Here is a 23,721-nt window from a genome sequence, read left to right on the forward strand (position 1 = left end):
TGTGAGAGTCTTAGTGTGAGCTGACTTTACAAGTTTACAAGCACTATGGTTGAGTGTGAGAGCCTTTAGTGTGAGCTGACTTTACAAGTTTAAATGGCAATATGGTTGAGTGTGAGATCCTTTAGTGTGAGCTGACTTTACAAGTTACACCGCACTATGGTTGAGTGTGAGAGCCTTTAGTGTGACCTGACTTTACAAGTTTAAATGGCAATATGGTTGAGTGTGAGATCCTTAGTGTGAGCTGACTTTACAAGGTTTACACCGCACTATGGTTGAGTGTGTGAGAGCCTTTAGTGTGAGCTGACTTTACAAGTTTACATAGCACAATGGTTGAGAGTGATTGGAGCCTTTAGTGGTGAGCTGTCTTTACATGTTAACATAGCACTATGGTTGAGTGTGAGATCCTTTAGTGTGAGCTGACTACATGTTTACATAGCACTATGGTTGAGTGTGAGAGCCTTAGTGTGAGCTGTCTTTACATGTTTACACAGCACTATGGTTGAGTGTGAGAGCCTTTAGTGTGAGCTGACTACATGTTTACATAGCACTGGTTGAGTGTGAGAGAGCCTTTAGTGTGAGCTGACTTTACAAGTTAACTTAGCACTATGGTGAGTGTGGGAGCCTTTAGTGTGAGCTGACTTTACAAGTTAACTTAGCACTATGGTTGAGTGTGGGAGCCTTTAGTGTGAGCTGACTTTACAAGTTAACATGGCACTATGGTTAGTGTGAGCTGACTTTACAAGTTAACATAGCATTATTGTGAGTGTGAGAGCTTTAGTGTGAGCTGTCTTTACAAGTTTACATAGCACTATGGTTGAGTGTGAGAGCCTTTAGTGTGAGCTGACTTTACAAGTTTACATAGCACTATGGTTGAGTGCGAGAGTCTTTAGTGTGAGCTGACTTTACAAGTTTACATAGCACTATGGTTGAGTGCGAGAGCCTTTAGTGTGAGCTGACTTTACAAGTTTACACTGCACTATGGTTGAGTGTGAGAGTCTTTAGTGTGAGCTGACTTTACAAGTTTACATAGCACTATGGTTGAGTGTGAGAGCCTTTAGTGTGAGCTGACTTTACAAGTTTACACCGCACTATGGTTGAGTGTGAGAGCCTTTAGTGTGAGCTGACTTTACAAGTTTACATAGCACTATGGTTGAGTGCGAGAGCCTTTAGTGTGAGCTGACTTTAAATGTTAACATAGCACCATGGTTGAGTGTGAGAGCCTTTAGTGTGTGCTGACTTTACAAGTTTACATAGCACCATGGTTGAGTGTGTGAGAGCCTTTAGTGTGAGCTGTCTTTACAAGTTTACATAGCACTATGGTTGAGTGAGAGAGCCTTTAGTGTGAGCTGACTTTACAAGTTTACACAGCACTATGGTTGAGTGTGAGAGCCTTTAGTGTGTGCTGACTTTACAAGTTTACATAGCACCATGGTTGAGTGTGAGAGCCTTTAGTGTGAGCTGTCTTTACAAGTTTACATAGCACTATGGTTGAGTGTGAGAGCCTTTAGTGTGAGCTGACTTTACAAGTTTACATAGCACTATGGTTGAGTGTGAGAGCCTTTAGTGTGGGCTGACTTTACAAGTTTACATAGCACTTTGGTTGACAATGAAACTTTGTATCTGATATAAATATGGTATGCACATAAATCTGTTCCTACCCAGCCTTTTATAGATAATATTCCTATAAATCCATCTACCTTTTATACCAAACCATGCAACAGTGATCTTTTGAATGAGGACTTTTAGTATTTAAGTACCCATTTATATATATATTAAAAGCTTGGATTCATGTTTAATCAGGTTATTTTCAAAGTTCACTTATTTAATTTTATGCAATAATACATTGCCTTTCTCAACGCTACAGTCGTAGGATGACCTTTTACAAGCAGTTCACTCACTACAAGGTTTCTAACATTTCACAACTACATATTCAAAATACTGGCAAACAGGCACATTGAGCCCACACCATCAATCAGAAGGTCTCAATGCTTGGTGTTGATACAGATAAATAGAGGAAAGCTACTATCAACCTGTTTCTGAAATCAATGGACATTTAGCCCAGTCTTTGGCAGATGGGATATGAATCAGATATTAAAGCTGTGTAATGCCCTGCTGTCCAATTCAATTTCATTTGGTATACTGCCCTTGGTCACTGTAATTGCTGCCATTACACCTATCAGAACATCAGGGGATTCAAACTATATTGTTCATTACATGGAAATGATATGAAATTAGAAACAAAATCAGGATAAGATTTTGAACTTCAGTATTATGCAATAATAAAATGTATGCATCTTGTTTATTTTGTTCCAAACTGAAGTAAGTCTTGCATCAGGAAAACAGGGCTTAATGCATGTGCATTCACTTTTAAATGTCTACCAGATAAGCCTGTGCAGACCAGGGACCACTCTTTCCGCCTTGATTGGATATTCTCTAGGACAAGACAACCTTTAAAGGAAAAATTCCATAAAAGCTGAAAGTGTCGTCCCTATAAAGCGTGTGTGAATCTTGGACAACACTTTAAGCACATGCATTAAGCCCCATTTTCCCAGAGCACAACTCAAATGATTTCTGAGACGTAATACAAAGTACAAACAAGCAAATTCGTTGAATTGATATCCCCTGCTAAAAATCACTGTTGTGACAGACAGACAAACAGACTGACAGATGGACAGACTGACAGACAATTCCAATTTCATATCCCTCCGCCTTTGGCAAGGGATAACAAACATTAAAAAACAGTGAATTACATATTACTTTTCTTACCAAGTTAAAGCTAAACTGTGTTTTCAAATACATCTGAAAGCAATTAAAAGAGACATCACATATATGAAAACGCATATCTAAGAAAAGATCACATACACACAATGTGACAGTTTTAAGAGGCTTGTTATTTAAAGACCAGATAAACAATTACACATTGGTAGTTTTTACATATTTAAGTGACCTAGTGTGTAACAAGCCAGTAATTGAGCTAATGTCTATAATTTATTGTTAATCACTACTCAAATGTCAGTATATATGACTCAACCAATTACTTTTTTGTTTGTGTAAATTTTTAATTTTATTTTTATCTTTAAAGATGGTTTTATAAAGGTATTTACGTCAGTTCATAATTAACATTCATTTGCTATGATATTTCTTCAGACATCAATTTTGTATTTGGTAAAGTTTAAGTTATTTAAACCAGCTATCTAATTTCTTATATTTGTTGACACTTCAACTGATTTTACAACTGATTTGACAATTGCCCTGACCTAACAGTTACATCCCCACCCCCTACCCAACCCCCACCCAGCAAAATAACAAAAATAATATTCCTAATAGTTTAATTTCAGTATTCTTAATTCAGATGTTTTAATTGCGTGTATATACAATTATTAAATCAATATTCACTCTATATGAAGTACATCAAATTAAGTACCATAATGATACACATAAATTAAACAATGATGATGAAATAAGGGAAGTCATATTTAAAGACAGATAATAATAAAATAGAAAATCCTTACATCATGCCCTTTACATAATGATAGAAAACAAAAAATACATCTTTCTCAGCATATCTATCTGTTTTGTGACATTTTGTTTATCATCGATGAGTCATATATTGTCCATTGCTCATGTGTTTTTTTTACAAATTATTAGCATATGTTGTGAATTGTAGTAAGTGGAACAATAACTACAGATAAAACAACAATAAATGTCATCCTAAAACAAGAGATGTGTTTGTCAGAAACACAATGCCTCCTTCTGTGCCGCTTTGAAGCCATATATTTGAGCTTTGACCTTGAAGAATAACCTTGACCTTTCAATCACTCAAAATGTGCAGCACCATGAGATACACATGCATGCCAAACATCAAGTATTGCTGAAGCGACATCGAAGTTATTAGCATCTTTCGAAACCTAAATGCGAAACCTAAATGCAAAGTTTGACGGAAAGACAGACAGACGGTCCGATCACTATATGGCCTCCTTCCGGAGCATAAAAAAACATTTTTCATGAAATTTCCTCTTTTCAACTTGACTCGTTCTTTTCTTCTGGTCACAGTTTGAAAAGACTCATGATTTGGGAAACAAATTACAATTCATTCATGTTACCCGGTAAATGATATTTATGATAATTAGCTGTATTCTTGTGTACTATTGAAGCAATGCTTGTATGCGTTGGGTACTAATACAATGTACTTCAGCTATGTTTCTATGTGTGCAACTTAATTTGACAGAAAAACTAAAACATATAAAAAAAAGAAACACTTAATTATGAAGTCATACATTATATATTTAATAATTACATACTTTTGACCTGAATAGACAAGTTCTTTTCAATATTTAGGTGGAAGCTTGCTTGGACTATCTTCAATTTCCACTACAGCCAAATAATGCATGTCTGCATGTGTACATGGCAGGTGTGCTTCTCTTTGAAGCCATGCATTGCATTTTCAAGGCCCATTATGAAACAGGGTTCAGTTTATCAGACCAGTTAAAACAAAGCCTTACCTGCTAGGAAATTCTCTCAAATATTCCAACACAAAACGGAAATGTTAAATAGAAATCCATCATCTCCCAGCAAATGCATGTAAACTATAATATGGTTAAATTTCCTTTAAACTGAAAGGAGTTCTATATATAACTTTTCAGGCAGGTTCTACAAGAACATTACGATTGTGCAGGAATATATGATATGACACACATCCCATTTCCAGATGCATCGCGTTCTACATCTTTACAGGCTTAGAATTATAGAACATTCACAGCCAGGAGTTTCAGATGCCTTTCAGACAAGAGAAATCTTTGAAAAGCAGTATACAGTGAAAAACACAACTTGGAATGATTGAGAACACAGGGAAAACTATTGATTCTGGCACTATATAATTGTCAGCTATGAGAACAGAAAAATCTCAAATATCCAATATGACACTGCCAGTCACGAGAAGGGACAAACCTGACTGCTTTTCTTTGTGCACAACTATCCACCAATATGCTGTCTTATTTAAATGTCCATTGTTGCCATTATGGCTGACAGACTGCTAACTGTTATTAATCTATATATCAGTCACACCATGCATCTTGCAGTGACCATACACTATAAATTCATGTGTAAACAAGGCACACTAGACTCAGGTGAATTACTTTCATTATTTATTGATCATTTTAAACACATAAGTAGTCAATATAAAGTCAACCATCTCATACATGTACAATATACACACAGATGCTATGCTAAAATGGAAAACCACTGAATCTCATGCAGATGTTATTAAAGTGTGTGTTTTTTTACATTCCTTTCTTCCTTTTTTATTGTTTTTATTGAATATCTATAAAACCAATTACCTTATAATGTGCAGAACCTGCAGTGAAAACTTTATCTCCAGTATTCTTCACAGATTTGTGTTGCTATTTATGTTAATGTCATTAAATTAATAACAAGACTGAAACACATGATAAAGTTTTCAATTCATGTAATTACACTAACAAGTATAAAAATAAACACAATAACCGCTACAAGCAAAAGCTAAAGCAGGCTATTGAATCTGGATGGGGAATTATATCCTATTTTGATAATACAAGGTTTACTTAATCATCAATGGAAAGCACTACTAATGCTCTATTATACATATACTAATGTTTTATTTATAACTTTAATTGGTGATTATCAATACAAACACTTAAATTTAAAAAAGAAATCTCAGTAAGGAGCTATTTTGCTTGTTTGAATATGATACATAAAATCTTTTTCGAATTGCGATGTTTTTTTTTAAAGTTGTCATTTTTGCTGAAATGTGCAAGTCTCTTTAAACACTGGCTAATTATCTTTCAGATGTGCATAATCAAAATATTTAAAAACCTGGACACACAATTTCATATTTATATACACAAAACAGACAAAGATTTTAGACAACGCAGACAACTGAAAATGATTTAACAACAAGAGCTTTTACAAAAGGCAGTATTTCAAGTATATGCAAATGTGAATAAATTACAAGAATAACTTGATATTGTAATGTATAACCCTGAAAACTGTACAGAAGGCATACTACAGCTCTGCAACAAACAGCTTAAAAGTGTGCTGGCAGACAGTGATCATGTTCAAACTGGGGGTCAAAAAGTGGCCACTAGCATGAACCTGTGAAAATATTGGAGGGAAAACTTAAGGGAAGGAATCTGACCCTTGGGTTAAAACATTGGGTCAGTTTTTGTGAAATGGCTTTTGATCTTCAATACTTTAGTCTGTAAAACACTCAGATTATAACACCAATTTTATCTGATCTGTAAACCAAAAGAATCACTTTTTTTAATAATTTATAAAACTTAATCTTGACTATCAGGGTATATATTTTTGTTTTTTTCAAATCCATTTAAACATGCAAGTTAATTACTGAAAATGTTCTATACAGTCATTACACTTTATGCATGTAAAAAAGGTAACTGTAAGTCAGATTTTAAACATTAAACATTCCTTTTTAGAATTATGAATGACAATCAGATATAAAACTAGAAATGGCGCGGCCGATGCGTATCCCCACGCTGCAACTTTTGCCCCAGGGGTCAAATCAAAATTCCAAATAGTGCACTGTCGTACATATGCTCATAGCTACCATTGTGTTTAAGTTTCAAGGTTCTAGTGCTAATAGTGTAGGAGGAGATAGTGGCCAGGACGGACGAATGGACAGACGACGAATAACCACATAATCCCCACGCTCCAATTCGGAGCGTGGGGATAATGAAAATGAGACAGTGTCTTCCTGTTAGTCATGTGAATCATGAACTTATATGAGTCGTGCTCTGTGAAATAGGGGTTTAATGCATGTGCGGAAAGTGTTGTCCCAAAAATAAGCCGGTGCAGTCTGCACAAACTAATCAGGGACGAAACTTTCCGCTTTTTTTTATTTTTAATTGAAAGAAAATTTATTTTTAGCAAAAATCCAGTTTTGGGGGAAAGTGTCATCCCTGATTAGCCTGTGCGGACGGCACAAGCTAATCTAGGATGACAATTTACGCACATACAATAAACCTCCTTTTCACAGAGCACGGCCCACATTATATGACCCGCATGATTTGAAAATGGGTCTTATGCCATACACTTTTCATGTTTTATGTAATTTGTTACTGTCAGGAATTAAAACATGCAAACCATAATCTTATGTTTTGCTATACATCAGGCAAGAGTTTGGGAAGTTAAAGCAGATTTTAGCAGAATGCAGATTTGTAAAGTGTCAAATAGAAACTGCGACAAGTGTTTATCATAAGTCCATCAGGACATGTTTTTACTGAGGTTTGTACGCAGGAAAACTAAGGTCAAATGAAGGTGATTTAAAACTGTTGCATGTTTTTTACTTTTATTCTTAAATTAAACTGTAATAATGATAATAGAATTTACCATTTACTTCATTGTCAATCATTAAAATTTGCATAGATAGCAATTTACCATGTTTATTTGTGATAAAAAGGTAAATGCATCTTTTAAACTCTCTTGTTTTCGGAAACCATATTAATTATATTAAATTCTATTAAATTATATTCAGCAGGGCCTGTATTGATAAAGGCCCTCAAGGAAATTCCTATCAGTCACACGTTTACCTTAGTATCTTTCTATTTCGTGTGAAGTTCTTTGACATTTAAATGCTTTGGAAAAGTACATATTAAACCAAAATGATTGATATTTAATCATTCTATAAGCAGATATCATTGAATCTCACAAGAATTATCAGAAAGTTTTATTTAAGTCAAAACTTAAGTTAAGATTATCCTAAGTAGCTTTGTGAATGACAGCCAAGGACTTCAACACTTAAATTTAATAACACAATGTTTTTGGTTAGTCTTCTTTAAGATTTTACTTGGTAATGCATTCTACACCAACACATCATTAAATGAAAATATAAGTTTTCCCATTGTGGCCATAATGTTAGTGACAAGTGTAAATGTATGTGTTAATGTATGACATGTGTATAACAAACAAATGGTCTCAAGCCTTGGTCTAAATTTTGGCTTGGATTTGGGTTTAGGATTAGATTGATAAAGTCCTTAATGTTCTTGCATGATTGCATCAACCAATACTACATTGAATGTTGTATCTAAATTTATCAGGTCCTCTTATCAATGGTAGTCAGTTAGACAACACTTCCAACAATAAAGAATCAATACAAGTCAATAAGAGTTTGGGTCCATTAAGCTGACTGTACAAGTGTACCAAGGATCAGTAAAACATGCCTATAGTTTCCATATTGCATTATATATCAACTGCCAAGATCATATGGTACACAAAGGTCATGAAAAGTATATTGCTAAGCAGGCTTGCTGTGAAGCCCAGTCTTTGGTACACGCACTTCTCAACTAGGCAACAACGGTTCAATCCCGGTTTCTGGCAACACGTGGGCTATGGATGGTGGTCACCTTACTGGACCAGTGGGATTTCTTACTAATAATCCACTTTTCCCAAAAATCAATCACGCCAAAATGAGCTGGATGTTGCAGCTTTAATTAACAAGAGCACCGCATAAACGGTGCCAACGCTCGGCTGCGAAAGCTTGTCAGAATTTTGTTGTTTTTTTTTTTAGAGGTCACAGTGACCTTGACCTTTGACCTAGTGACCCAAAATTGGGTGTGGCGTGTAGAACTCATCAACTTGGTGCATCTACATATGAAGTTTCAACGTTGTCGGTGGAAGCACTTTGATTTTAGAGCCAATGTTAAGGTTTTAGCACGACGCCTACGGCGGACGGCGGACGACGAGCTGGCTATGACAATACCTCGGGTTTTCTCCGAAAACAGCCGAGCTAAAAATTATCCCTATTTTACTGAGTTGAGTTAGTTAATTAGGTTAGAGTGCTAGGATACACTCTGGGTCCTTACAGAAGGACCTCAAAAACTTTAAAATAAACAACCACATGTTGCTCAGCCTACAAACAGGACTTACCGTAGGTGTATGCTTAAGTTGTATTTGTTATGGAAAAAGCCTGAGAATACCTGCCAAAGACATCTAATACTACCTGATAACATATTATTGAAATCACTTTTATTGAAAATCAAAACATCATAATGTTTGATGATAAAGAATACCATGAACAAGATGTGTTTGTGAAACACAATGTCCCCCTATATGATGTTTGACATTGTAGGATGACCTTGACCTTGTGAAGGATGACCTTGACCTTGACCTTTCACCACTCAAAATTTGCAGCTCCATGAGATACACATGCATGCCAAATATCAAGTTGCTATCTTCAATATTGCAAAAGTATTCATAAAATAAGCGATTTGGGCCACATATATTTGACCTCTGACCTTGAAGGATGACCTTGACCTTGACCTTTCACCACTCAAAATGAGCAGCTCCATGAGATGCACATGCATGCCAAATATCAAGTTGCTATCTTCAATATTGCAAAAGTATTCATAAAATGAGCGATTTTGGCCACATGTAATTGACCTCTGACCTTGAAGGATGACCTTGACCTTTCACCACTCAAAATGTGCAGCTCCATGAGATACACATGCATGCCAAATATCAAGTTGCTATCTTCAATATTGCAAAAGTATTCATAAAATGAGCGATTTTGGCCACATATATTTGACCTCTGACCTTGAAGGATGACCTTGACCTTTCACCACTCAAAATGTGCAGCTTCATGAGATACACATGCATGCCAAATATGAAGTTGCTATCTTCAATATAGCAAAAGTTATTGCAAAATGTTAAAGTTGGCGCAAACAGACAGACAGATCAACAGACCAACAGACAGACAGGGCAAAAACAATATGTCCCCCACTACTATAGTGGGGGACATAAAAATACCCAGATGGCAAAAATTTAAGTGCATGTTTAATGTATCTGACATTTGTAATCAAAATAACTGCTGTGTCCAAGAAATAACCTGATGATGAGCAATTAAATAATTTATGTTAATAAATGTTCAAAGCATCATAAATAAAGGATCATACCACTGATGTCTGATGAATGAATGAATCACACAATGCATAATAATGACTGCATACAATGAGGTAGATTTCATTATCCATGGTCTACATTCATGAAACATTACAGTAAAATTATTTCATTTACTCATGGAAATATCTGACATTTTGTGCTTACAGTTGCAATAATGTAAATTGCCTTACTTGAGTTATATTAATCTAAAACATTTACAGATTTATATTTTGTACCCTAGGCTGTGTCATAATTAAATTTCACAATCAAGTAATATGCATCAACTCAAAGAGTCTTTGAGAGTCAATTAATACTACCTGTTCTTGTACTTGAACTTTATACATTGCTAGGAAACATTTTCCAAAGTAGAAATGTATAAAATAAATGTGTATAATAAGTACTTAGTACATTACATGTTATGCATATCTAGGAGCCTTTTACAATGTGTGTCATGCGATAGGAACTAAGCACGGAAGGGTGAGGTTCACTTATGCAGAGTAAACAATTATACCATGCTACTGGTGGATTGTACATCTGTTCATAGATAAATATTTTGCTACTTGCTGCAAAGCGTATTATTGCAATATGGCCTTGCTTACTTCATAATAGTCAAATGGGATATATGTAGATTTCTCTGCAATATTTCCTGAAATATCAAACCCTTTGCATGCTGGGAAATTTTTCGTCTGCTAAAATGTCGTCTGCTGAATTTCTAAAATAAGCATTTTCTTCGATTTTTTTTCAAAGAATACTATCAGAAGAGCAAACAGTTTGGATCCAAATGAGACACCACATTCTGTGGCGTCTCATCTGGATCCAAACTGTTTGCAAAGGCCTTCAAAATTCGGTTCCAGCACTGAAAGAGTTAGGCACTGTAGTTAGAAGATACTTTTTTCCAACATCAGTGATTGGCAGTTTGTTGCAATATTCAGATTCCCAGCTACATGTATATCCCTCCAGGTTGCTATGTATGTACTCATATGCTATAAGATTTCAAGAAGAGCAAAAGACAGTAATGGAGCTGATGTTGTTAATTTTTGTTACTGTTAGCTGTAGTTTAAAAAAAAAGAACAAACAGTCATCAAATAGAATAAAATGAATTTCTTATTAATTTAAATAGGCCCAAATACAAATCTAAGTGATTGTTAAACAGCATTACTGTTTCATTACAAGAACAAATGAAACAAGAAACCGTCGGAGACGGGTGATGCTCCCCAAAGGTTTTTTTTTGTCAAAATATTGCACTATATATTCAGATAAAAGGAAACATCTTGACGGCACAGTAGTTGGGGGGACAAGAATTTTTGTATAGAAAATTTCAAAGGCCCATAACTCTCAGTCTCTGTGAACAAGAGGGCCATGATGGCCCTGTATCGCTCCACTGCTGAAAAAAGGCTGAAACAAATATTCTCTGCATGTGCAAATACTTAAATATAGGCACTATTTAAGCACATGTACACTTTTGTGACCCCCTGGGCTTGGTCAAATTTAACCACAGGGGCATAATTTGAGCAAACTTTGTAGTGGACTACTATATCTCACTACATGTACATACAAAATATGGTAGCCCTAGGTCCTAGAGTTAAGGACAAGAATATTTTTAAAGTTTTCACAAAATAAGCAAGATATAAGCGTATATAATGTTCAATTTTGTGACCCGCGGGTCAGGGTCAAATTTGACCCAAATGGAATAATTTGAACAAACTTGGTAGAGGACTATAAGATGTTACTGCATACCAAATTTGGTAGCCATAGTCTGAATGGTTTTCAACAAGAAGATTTTTACAGATTTCACAAAATAGGCGCTTTATAAGCGTTTATTCAATTTTGTGACCCCCCAGGGCAGGGTCAAAGTTGACCCCAGAGGCATTATTTGAACAAATTTGGTAGAGATTTATTAGATGTCACTACATACCAAATTTGGTAGCCCTAGGCCAAATGGTTATGGACAAGAAGATTTTTAAAGTTTTCACAAAATAGGCCCCATATAAGCGTATGTTCAGTTTTGTGACCCCACGGGCAGGGTCAAATTTGACCCCAGGGGCATAATTTGAACAAACTTGGTAGAGAACTATAAGATGTCACTACATACCAAATTTGGTACCCCTAGACCCAATGGTTATGGGAAAGAAGTTTCTAAAGTTTTCACAAAATAATCCCTTTATAAGCATATATTCAATTTTGTGACCCCTGGGGCAGTTTCAAATTTGACCCCAGGGGCATAATTTGAACAAACTAAGAAGAGAACTATTACATGTCAGTACATACCAAATTTGGTAGCCCTATGCCATACAGTTATGGACAAGAATATTTTAAAAGTTTTCACAAAATAGGCCTTTTATAAGCATATGTTCAATTTTGTGACCCTCGGGGCAGGGTCAAACTTGACCCCAGGGGCATAATTTGAAGAAACTTGGTAGAGGACTATAAGATGTCACTACATACCAAATTTGGTAGCCCTAGGCCCAATGGTTATGGACAGAAAGATTTGTAAAGTTTTCACAAAATAGACCCTATATAAGCATATGTTCAATTTTGTGACCCTGGGGCAGGGTCAAATTTGACCCCAGGGGCATAATTTGTACAAATTTGGTAGAGGACTATTAGATGTCTCTACATACCAAATTTGATAGCCCTAGGCCCAATGGTTATGGATGAGGAGATTTTGAAAGTTTTCACAAAATAGGCCTTATATAAGCATATGTTCAATTTTGTGACCCCCGGGGCAGGGTCAAATTTGACCCCAGGGGCATAATTTGATGAAATTTGGTAGAGGACTATAAGATGTCTCTACATACTAAATTTGATAGCCCTAGGACCAATGGTTATGGATGAAAAGATTTTGAAAGTTTTCACAAAATAGGCCCTATATAAGCATATGTTCAATTTTGTGACCCTCGGGGCAGGGTCAAACTTGACCCCAGGGGCATAATTTGAAGAAACTTGGTAGAGGACTATAAGATGTCACTACATACCAAATTTGGTAGCCCTAGGCCCAATGGTTATGGACAGAAAGATTTGTAAAGTTTTCACAAAATAGACCCTATATAAGCATATGTTCAATTTTGTGACCCTGGGGCAGGGTCAAATTTGACCCCAGGGGCATAATTTGTACAAATTTGGTAGAGGACTATTAGATGTCTCTACATACCAAATTTGATAGCCCTAGGCCCAATGGTTATGGATGAGGAGATTTTGAAAGTTTTCACAAAATAGGCCTTATATAAGCATATGTTCAATTTTGTGACCCCCGGGGCAGGGTCAAATTTGACCCCAGGGGCATAATTTGATGAAATTTGGTAGAGGACTATAAGATGTCTCTACATACTAAATTTGATAGCCCTAGGACCAATGGTTATGGATGAAAAGATTTTGAAAGTTTTCACAAAATAGGCCCTATATAAGCATATGTTCAATTTTGTGACCCCCGGGGCAGGGTCAAATTTGACCCCAGGGGCATAATTTGAAGAAATTTGGTAGAGGACTGTTAGATGTCTCTACATACCAAATTTGTTAGCCCTAGGCCCAATGGTTATGGATGAAAAGATTTTGACAGTTTTCACAAAATAGGCCTTATATAAGCATATGTTCAATTTTGTGACCCCCGGGGCAAGGTCAAATTTGACCCCAGGGGCATAATTTTAACAAATTTGGTAGTGGACTATTAGATGTCTCTACATACGAAATTTGATAGCCCTAGGCCCAATGGTTATGGAAAAGGAGATTTTGAAAGTTTTCACAAAATAGGCCTTATATAAGCATAGGTTCAATTTTGTGACCCCCGGGGCAGGGTCAAATTTGACCCCAGGGGCATAATTTGAAGAAATTTGGTAGAGGACTATTAGATGTCTCTACATACCAAATTTGATAGCCCTAGGCCCAATGGTTATGGATGAAAAGATTTTGAAAGTTTTCACAAAATAGGCCCTATATAAGCATATGTTCAATTTTGTGACCCCCGGGGCAGGGTCAAATTTGACCCCAGGGGCATAATTTGAAGAAATTTGGTAGAGGACTATTAGATTTCTCTACATACCAAATTGGATAGACCTAGGCCCAATGGTTATGGACGAGAAGATTTTTAAAGTTTTCACAAAATAGGCCTTATATAAGCAGATGTTCAATTTTGTGACCACCGGGGCAGGGTCAAATTTGACCCCAGGGGCATAATTTGAAAAAATTTGGTAGAGGACTAGTAGATGTCTCTACATACCAAATTTGATAGCCCTAGGCCTAATGGTTATGGACGAGAAGATTTTAAAAGTTTTCACAAAACAGGCCTTATATAAGCATATGTTCAATTTTGTGACCCCCGGGGCAGGATCAAATTTGACCCCAGGGGCATAATTTGAAGAAATTTGGTAGAGGACTATAAGATGTCTCTACATACCAAATTTGATAGACCTAGGCCCAATGGTTACGGACGAGAAGTTTTGAAAGTTTTCACAAAATAGGCCTTATATAAGCAAATTTTCATTTTTGTGTCCCTTGGGGCAGGGTCAAATTTGACCTCAGGGGCACAATTTGAACAAATTTGAAAGAGGTTCACCCCAGGAACATTCCTGTGAAATTTCATCAGAATTGGACCAGTTGTTTAGGAGAAGAAGATGTTTTAAGGAAAAGTAAACGCACGCACAGACGCAAGTACGCACGGATGCACGCACGACGGACACATGACCATGACATAAGCCCCGCTGGCCACTGGCCAGTGGAGCTAAAAAATCATCCGACCAGAACCCGCTGATAATATGCACATCTCCTCTTGGTAGTGAAGCTTCCCATAAAGTTTCATTGAATTCCGGTCATTAGTTGCTGAGCATAATAAAGGAAAGAAATGGTTCATTACAATTTTTAAAAACGAGCTGCGCTCTGGAAAAACCCCCTGCACTGCACTAAAGCTGGCTAATCCAGGACAATACTTAAGGCACATGCAAGAAGTCCAGTTGGCTAATCCAGGACAATACTTAAGGCACATGCAAGAAGTCCAGCTGGCTAATCCAGGACAATACTTAAGGCACATGCAAGAAGTCCAGCTGGCTAATCCAGGACAATACTTAAGGCACATGCAAGAAGTCCAGTTGGCTAATCCAGGACAATACTTAAGGCACATGCAAGAAGTCCAGTTTTCCCAGTGCAAAATAATAAAAGGAATTAGCAACAAATTTTTGTACTGTAAATTAATCATAGTTATCTGTATAAACGCAAATTGCCTAACAGTTCTGTGAATTTAAATAATTTTATCCTGACACCATTATTTATGGAAGATTAAGGACAATTTTCATTTGCTTTTTTCTAGGATATCAACAAATCTTCAGGACTTAGGAAAACATGGTTTGAATTTAAACGCGCTGTAATTATTAAATTCATTTTCCTCTACTGATATTCATTAACAGTAGAAGAACGACATCCACCTTTTATAAACAGCACACAAAGAAAACTTATCGACTGTGATTAAACATATAAATACCTTTAACACAATGGATCCAAGTTTTACTTCAGTTTCATGTAAACTGCCTCAGTCTAATATCAATTTTGAAAGTGAAGACAAAATTTGTTTAAACCTTTCTATTGGGAAATATAATCTAGGTCGAAACAAGTTTACAGTTAAATATATTAACAACTTGAATGTTAAATGTAGAAAGCATGTAAAAAGTGTTTGCAATTGGCCTGAATCGAATTTGAAAGAAAAATATTTCATCTTCAAGTATTTGATATCATGACTCATTTAGATGTAAAGGTTTATGGGAGAAAACTTGTCTGTATCTGCTTTTTAACATCACTCAGCCATTATTTGAAACCATCTGCTAATTTTCTATCACAGAAATATTGGGAAAAATGGAAAGAGTGGGAGCATTTTTCACACAAGTAACATTGTGTAAAACCAAAGGCAACACTGACTTCAAGAAATTTCTGAGCATATGGGGTGTGGTAGAAAAAAAAATGTTCAGTAGAGAAATAAATGTACTGAAGAATACTGGGTCCCATGTACAGTATCTCAGGAACAGAAAAAGAAACACCATACATTTAACAATATTTGACAAGTAGTGTATAGTTATTGTATGCAATGAAGGAATTTTTAACTACATGATTAACATGTAATGCCATTTCATTCTCCGGACTAATTGTTCTTTTTTGCAAAAGGCAGTTTTAATGTGATTGAACAAAAGTATAACTATGAATAATTTGATGACTGTTCAAATTTAATCTGTTTTCACGCTATGAAACGATTTGTATTTCTAGTCCATTTTGATATTAATCATTTATCAATTCAAACAAACATATATTGTAAATAAAATGGATTGTTAATGTTGTTTTTACATACCAATTTAAGGACATTTCATGTTTATTACATATTTGCCACATTTACTTCAGCAATTAGGTATTGCCATCTTGAATCTATATCATCATATACATGTACATCATAATACTTCTAAATTGAATTAGGCGTTTCTATCTGACCAATAAGCCGTATTGAAGGTTTGGAATAACACAATAATTAATTCATTAAGCAATACCACAACAGCAGCTTGTAATTGCTACACATGTATATGAAAAATATATTAAAACTAGAAGATTTATTTTGATGTACTAGAAGCAAAGGTAAATAACACGAATTAAACTGGATGCAAAAGATAGAGATAATATGTTGCAAAGATTAACTTGGTAATATAAATAATATGTATTACAGTTACTTAAAACTTAAAAAAGTTACTGACATTATCAGATCAAAGTCTATGGACTGCCACCCTGTCAAACCTTTATGCAGAAAAACACAAAGCTAAATACTCTTGGGCATTTGGAAAATAGATATATTTTGATTAAAATTAAAATGAACATGTGCACACATCATATTGTAAATTAAAGTTAAAAACATGTTGTATTTTATGTATTTAAACAGTTACAGTAGTTAAAACGTACATGCATAACATTAGATACTTCCTCTATTTTACTTTACAGGCACAATGAAAAGAACCACCTTGCAACATTTGTTTAAATACATGATATTTTTGAAAGTATTATTTCTTTAAACACCAACGCCCGTCTGCATTTCTAGCTATAATGTCTTAACCTAAACCCAGCAAGTATCCTCCATTTTACTTCAGAATCTTCCACAAGCCCGTGTAAAACCAATAAACTAGATTTCCTTAATTATAACTCCAAAAAACGAACACATAATGCGAATTAATATCAACAACAAACATACCATTGGGTGACAGATGTCAACATCTACAATAACATTAAAAAAATAATGAATGTACATACCTGCAAATGTTTTTAAACGACAAATTAACTGTAAACCTCGGAACAAAGAAAGAATCCACTAGTAATATGTCGAATGAATTATCTCTCTCGATGCGAGAGTTATATTGTAGTTGTAGTCAATATATGCAGCGAAGTGAATTAGCATTCATTCAGGCTACAAAAATCATTGGATGTTTTGGAGTTAGCAGACTGAGCGTTAGCTATTCAGGGATACTAGCCAGAATTTTGCAAAGATTGAGAATCAACGAAAAAATCTGAAAACTACACAGTTTTATATTCAACCATGTTGACATTACTTGCATAGTTAGTATGCGTTAATCGTGAAACTTATGCCCCGGAACAATAACGACTTATTGACAAACAAATTGGCGTCTATTAATAGCCAATTTAATAACTTCTGTGCGTTGAACACGAAGGTTTACAAACCGAGTAACACGCTAACAAATGTTTACACTAAAGTGTGTAACCAAAAACAACCGGCAAGGTAAACTTAATTAAATATCAGCCGTCGAAACTTCATACTAATTTACACGATATACGCAACAATACATGTACATATATAACGGAACGCTCTTAAGTAGCGTTTTGTCCTAATTTAAAACTTGTGTACAGTATAGATTCACAGTGCAACTGGTATTGCATGTTTTATATTCTACATATCTGACCAATTTTATTGCATTTAGACCTATAGATTTCTATTAACAAAATAGCACTGTAATACAGTATCCTGATTTGTTGAAATTATTATTTTACATAAATCTAGTTAATAGATATAGATTATAATAAACCTTTATGCCATATTTACTATGTCTTATGGTACATTTTATCAAACGTTCACCCAGTGTGTTCTATTGCGAAGGGAATTTTTGTGCAAATAACTAATTATCTAGGTAACACACTACCCGCAAACAAGTTGTCGATATTTATTTGTATACAGAAGCACGTGTTGATAAAAATAGAACTGTCAATCAACTTTTGGAAACCATTAAAGATTATGTTCACCGCTTAGTCTCGTGTTATATAAAGTAAATACAACGAATAAGGGGAATATGTGAATAATTATTATTTCGAGCTAATGAAGATGAATCACGTTTAAAAATGTTTAATTGTATCATAAATATAGCACAACTGACAAATGCAGACGATATGTTTGAACAGCTACTACGATTCAAGGGAAGCAACACGAATAAAGTTTGCTTCGTGAGCAATTTGAGATAGCGTCCCTTAGATGTCACCAATTTCAATGTTCGGTTATCCGAACAATAAAAAGTTTAGACCCCCTATAAATTCTGTATCAAACACATGCATGGCGTAACCCCTTTAGTAGATTCCGATAATCAAGCTTTTTCTTCCTTTTTTTCTTCAAGTTGTATCCTTTTATCATTTTTCGCCGTTTTAATATAATAATGTTCTATCATGTCACATAATATAACAATATATTATATCAAGTAGTTTATATCGGCACTTACTGAATATTCACATGCGGAATGTTTCTTATTTCGCTTAGCATTTTGAAGTTCGAAGCTGTCGATTGTTAGCCGTCTGAATGACATTAACGCTGGCAGTCGGACGCAAGTCAATTGAAAAGTTGAACTGATTCAACTTAGGGCGGGCTTGATTTTCAGCCCGGCAACATAACTGGTCTAGGAGTCGTTCATGAAATCATCTCAACGGTCATATAATATTCTAGATGTGTTACGTGACTGTTTCGTACAGGGAAACCAAGTTATTGAAGAAAGTGAGAGGCGGTTAACTAAACGCTGTTATTGTAAAAAGTACCTCTTCATCTGCCACCAATTAATTAAAAGAAAACGAAGTAATAACATACACATAAACAATTAATAACATGGGAACAAATCCATATGCGGGCCACTCTTAATCGTTTGTAAATTTGGATAAACTGAAACCAGGTATGAGTTCATCCGTACTCTGTATCCACTACCATCGACCTATGCTCCGTATCTACTGTTACACACTTTTGTGAGATAGTGACCACAAGATTTCATATGTTGTCGGTCATTATTGGACGCGCCTCGGAAGTACATATTTGAAAATGGCAGACTTATCAGTTTAGTTTGAATTCCACATCCAGCAAATGCTGGAAAACGGACCCGCTGCGTTCGACGGAATCGCCGACCAAATTGACCCAAAAGTAAGTCTGCTGCTAGTATTAGATTATGATGAATGTATAAGGGCAGTAACACCATACAATTACGTTTGCTTATATAAATCATGGATCAATGGACTAATAAACCGATATAATCTGAAAAATACTATGGTAAATGTAAACGTGACAGAAACACATGTATAAAATGATATGTTCGGAGTTAACGCAAACAAGATTTCCGACGATTAATTATTGCAAAAGCATTATAGCGAATCTTGAGTGCACCGTCTCAGTATTTGCTTATCATTAAAGGGACATACTCACAGACCGGCAAAATTTCTATGTACGAAATTTGTCACATATTTCACAAAGAATGCAGTCATTAAACATGTATTCAAAGAAAAGAACGAACAAGTATTGCTTACCGTAAACACACATCGAGAGTTTTTTTCTATCTAGACAGCCTATAGGTTCTTTTCTTTGGGGGACATTATGGGACATAATTTTTAGTTGTTCGCTTGAGCAAGTTTTGCAAGCCAGTTTTGCTAATAACCCAAAACCTGATAACTGCCGAATCTACGCCGAGAAATAATTCGCGGCGCTTTTCAGTTCTTGAGCTACACTCGTTTACAAATTGACACATACTATGAATATCGTGTTAAATGAAATAATTTTGAAAGGATCGCATATATAACAAGAAATATCTTTAAAAAAGATATACGGCGTAAATAGTTTAATGAATGAGATCAAGTATAGCGAATGTCTTTTTCTGTGCAGTTCTTAGCTGCATCACACGCAGTACGGGATGTTACGGGGAGTTTTCGATGCTTATTTTACATTATAACATATTGCTGGTCATAAACCTATAGATACAAAACAGAAAACCAAAAGAAGAATGGAAGTGAAATTTAAACATATGAGTCAACCGGCCACACGAGAACAAACCTGTTTTAGTGGTCTGTCGGGCATTGCTATTTGATTCGATTATTAACAGTATCGAGAATCATCGTGCTCATGCTTAAAGTGATATTATGGGCATTTTGCACTGTTGAATTGAGCTGAAAAGAATTAACAGGTAAAAATAGTTAGTTAAAATGTGGTTACTGATCAATTATCTGCAACTCACCTTGCTACCAGTTGTTTATAAAAATATATTTTATATTCGATATTCTTACGTGACCCACCCAGTCCTGTAAGCCGAAATGATCCGTAAAACAATATTGTGTCTTTGTGTCGTATGAACAAATCTGCACTAAAACTAAATTTAGGTTCAACTCGTAAACGCATGATCAGTTGTCAAACGAAAGTACGGTTAATATTCAAATGCATTATTTTTCTCTTTCTGGTATATTGTTTTAGTATGTTGATGCTGCATTAATTACTATAAGTGTATATGAAGTAGAAACATCAAAAATAATCAACGGTTGCGATAGACACCTATAAACTGTTACATGCTCATAATATCACTTTAGTACATTAGGCAATATGGTGGAATAATTATTGTTAAATTTATTAAAAATAATAGTTATCATTGTATTGTTGAAAACACATTAAGAATCTATTATTGACATACCATAATTATATTGCCGAATATCTTCTTTTAACATATTTCTGGTCTAAAGAAAATTCCAGGTAACCTAGTTCACGGATAGCGTCTTTATTATATAACGATTATTTTACTGACCGCGAACTCAGGTGATGACCTGTATATAAACTCTGAATGTCCGCGACTTGACCCGAAACCTCGCGGGTTGAAATGCAATTCTTTAAAGTGAGGCCTCGCTTCCACTGCTCTTTATACTTTTACATGTTAACATGTTGACAGGAATATGGAAGTAAGTACTAAATATGAGAACATAGCCTTTTAAGTATAAACGCTTTTGCGCTGGTAATACTCTGAAAATAAAAGGTGTACGCACAAACTGTATTGATGTCGAGAATTGAGTGTAAAACTGTTCTATCTATTAAGCCTTTTCATTAGAGATAAAATTGTTTCATACAGTAAAACAGTGGTACAAAGACGCGGATATGTTTCCAATGTTCTGGTGGTATACTCAAATCAGCCAATGGAATAAATGAAGTGTATTCATTCGTACCTAGCCGCGGGAAATTTTATTTGAATTTTATTGGACACTTACAAAGGTCAAGTCAGGGTGAAAAGCTGGCTTATGCAGCTTACGCCGAAAAAGTCAAAAAACAATTTTAAAGGAAAACGTAATATTTTAATATTCATATGAATTACATTTCATAATGATAAGTAAAACGCAGTTCATTAGGAAAATTCGTGACAATCGGAAATAATTTATCAGTGTTTGCTAAAACTCAACGGAAGACAAAAGACACAAAAATGTTTGGGTTGATCATTTTCGATATTATTGTGTCTGTGATATATGGTTAAATAAAACTCCGCATCTTGACTCGGTACTAAATCGTCCGGGGAAGACACAATGGACTCTCGATAAACGTTGATAACACAGTATTGCTTTCAAGATGAGGAAACAATAACTACCGAAAAATATAGTGTCATGATAAGACGGAATCGTTTCATTATCTAACCACAAATGTTTGCCGTATTCTTCATTCGATATGGAAATCGTTCTTGAAAGACTGAAATGCTACCGAAATTTGCCCGTTTACTAGAAATAACACAGTTTGACTTCAATTTTCTATGGCAGACTCTTGTGCTAAGATGTTCATTTATAAAAAACAAAGATATTTTTTATAGACTCGCGTCATGCGAAAATGTGTCTTATTCAATATGCGCTATCGTAGCTATGGTCCAGTCTGCGCATTTCGCAGTAGGTCAGGAGATACCTAATGAGACCACGAAACCTTAGCCATGCTATAGCGTTTATATTAGAGTGTAAGCCATATTGAACCACGCAGTTTTGATATATTGCCCATTGTTTTTGAAAAAAACACGATAAAATGGAATTTACGATAAAAAGGTTGCTGGCTATTAAGGTTTTCACCATTACAATCATGTGTACTGTGAGGTACATGTTATATTTTGTTTTTATCAAAGTATCATTTTACCGAGTATGTTGTAGGTTGGCTGCACAATAGGCATTGCTTTTTGTCATTTACGTAATTTTTAAGATGGGTACCTCAAAAATGTATCCGCCGTCCATAAAAAGTAAATGACAACACAATCACATATTTTTTGTAAACACGGAATCATGAATATCATTGATGATAAGCCGTTTTGAATGCTGTCTGGTTATTTGTTTGCAAAGTTATTTTGAAATCGTTAAAAAGAGAGCAAAATATAACTCATAACAGACCATTTTTCAATCTCGACGGAACACATCTGCACTGAGTGGGCATAGACATTAAATGTTGGTTGTAATTATATATATATATACCCGCCGGGTATACACAGTGTAAGTATTTTATACCTTATATAAGCAATCTTCGTAGTTTCGTAAATTTAAACGACAACAACAGAACTCTCCAAATTATTCAATCGTTTCGCGTTGCAACGCTTTATAATTTTTAGGTTTTGAAATCGTCAAAAGATACATATATTGGCTATATTGGACTATGGTAAATGTTCAGTAATACTGTTTCCTCACAAATATCATAACTAAAACGAAAATTTGCGAATCTGAAACAACTTTTTTCAATTTTGTCAATTTACCAAGCCGTGTAAAGATCCCTTTAATTCACAAACCTAGCTTTCGCATAAGATGTTAAACCAATGTGCAATTAAATAGGTGCTTCACCTCGGACACTTAAAGAGCTGTACCTAGCAGCATCTTCTGTTACCCACCTAAAACGTCTTCTTCTATTTCGCTATTAGACATTTACGGGACACTCGATAAACTACGGAATGCCGTAAGGGCCATCGTGGTTACACATTAAAATCCAGATGGCGACAGTGCGAAAGTACGATGACGAATGCGATAGTTCGATGGCGACAACACGATAATACGATGGCGACAATGCGATAGTACTATGACGACAATGCCACAACGCGCTAGTACGATGGCGACAATGCGATAGTACGATGGCGACAGTGCGACAATAGGATGGCGGCAGTGCGATTGTACGATGGCGACAATGCGATAGTGCGATAATACGATGACGACAGTGCACCAATACGATGGCGACAGTGCGATAGTACGATGGCGACAATGCGATAATACGATGAAGACAGTGCGACAACGCGATAGTTAGATGGCGACAATGCGATAGTACGATGGCAAGAATGCGATAGTACGATGGAGACAATGCGATAGTGCGATACAACGATGAGGAAAATGCGACAATACGACGGCGACAGTGCGAGAGTACGATGGCGACAATGCGATACTACGATGACGACAGTACGACAACGCAATAGTGCGTTGGCGACAATGAGATAGTACGATGGCGACAATGCGATAGTTCGATGGCGACCATGCGATAGTGCGATACTA

General features: G+C 35.6%; 1 protein-coding gene across 1 annotated transcript in view; it reads right to left on the bottom strand.

Annotated features, from left to right (window-relative positions):
* LOC127860464 (bromodomain adjacent to zinc finger domain protein 2B-like) overlaps window positions 1-17,391 on the bottom strand; it is a 232,918-nt gene extending 215,527 nt beyond the window's left edge. The window contains 1 exon segment of the mRNA XM_052398546.1: window positions 17,194-17,391. The gene's annotated coding sequence lies outside the window, so the exon portion shown is untranslated.
* Window positions 17,392-23,721: the final 6,330 nt, after the last annotated feature.

Source organism: Dreissena polymorpha, chromosome 15, assembly GCF_020536995.1.
Source record: "Dreissena polymorpha isolate Duluth1 chromosome 15, UMN_Dpol_1.0, whole genome shotgun sequence".
Lineage (NCBI taxonomy): Eukaryota > Metazoa > Mollusca > Bivalvia > Myida > Dreissenidae > Dreissena > Dreissena polymorpha.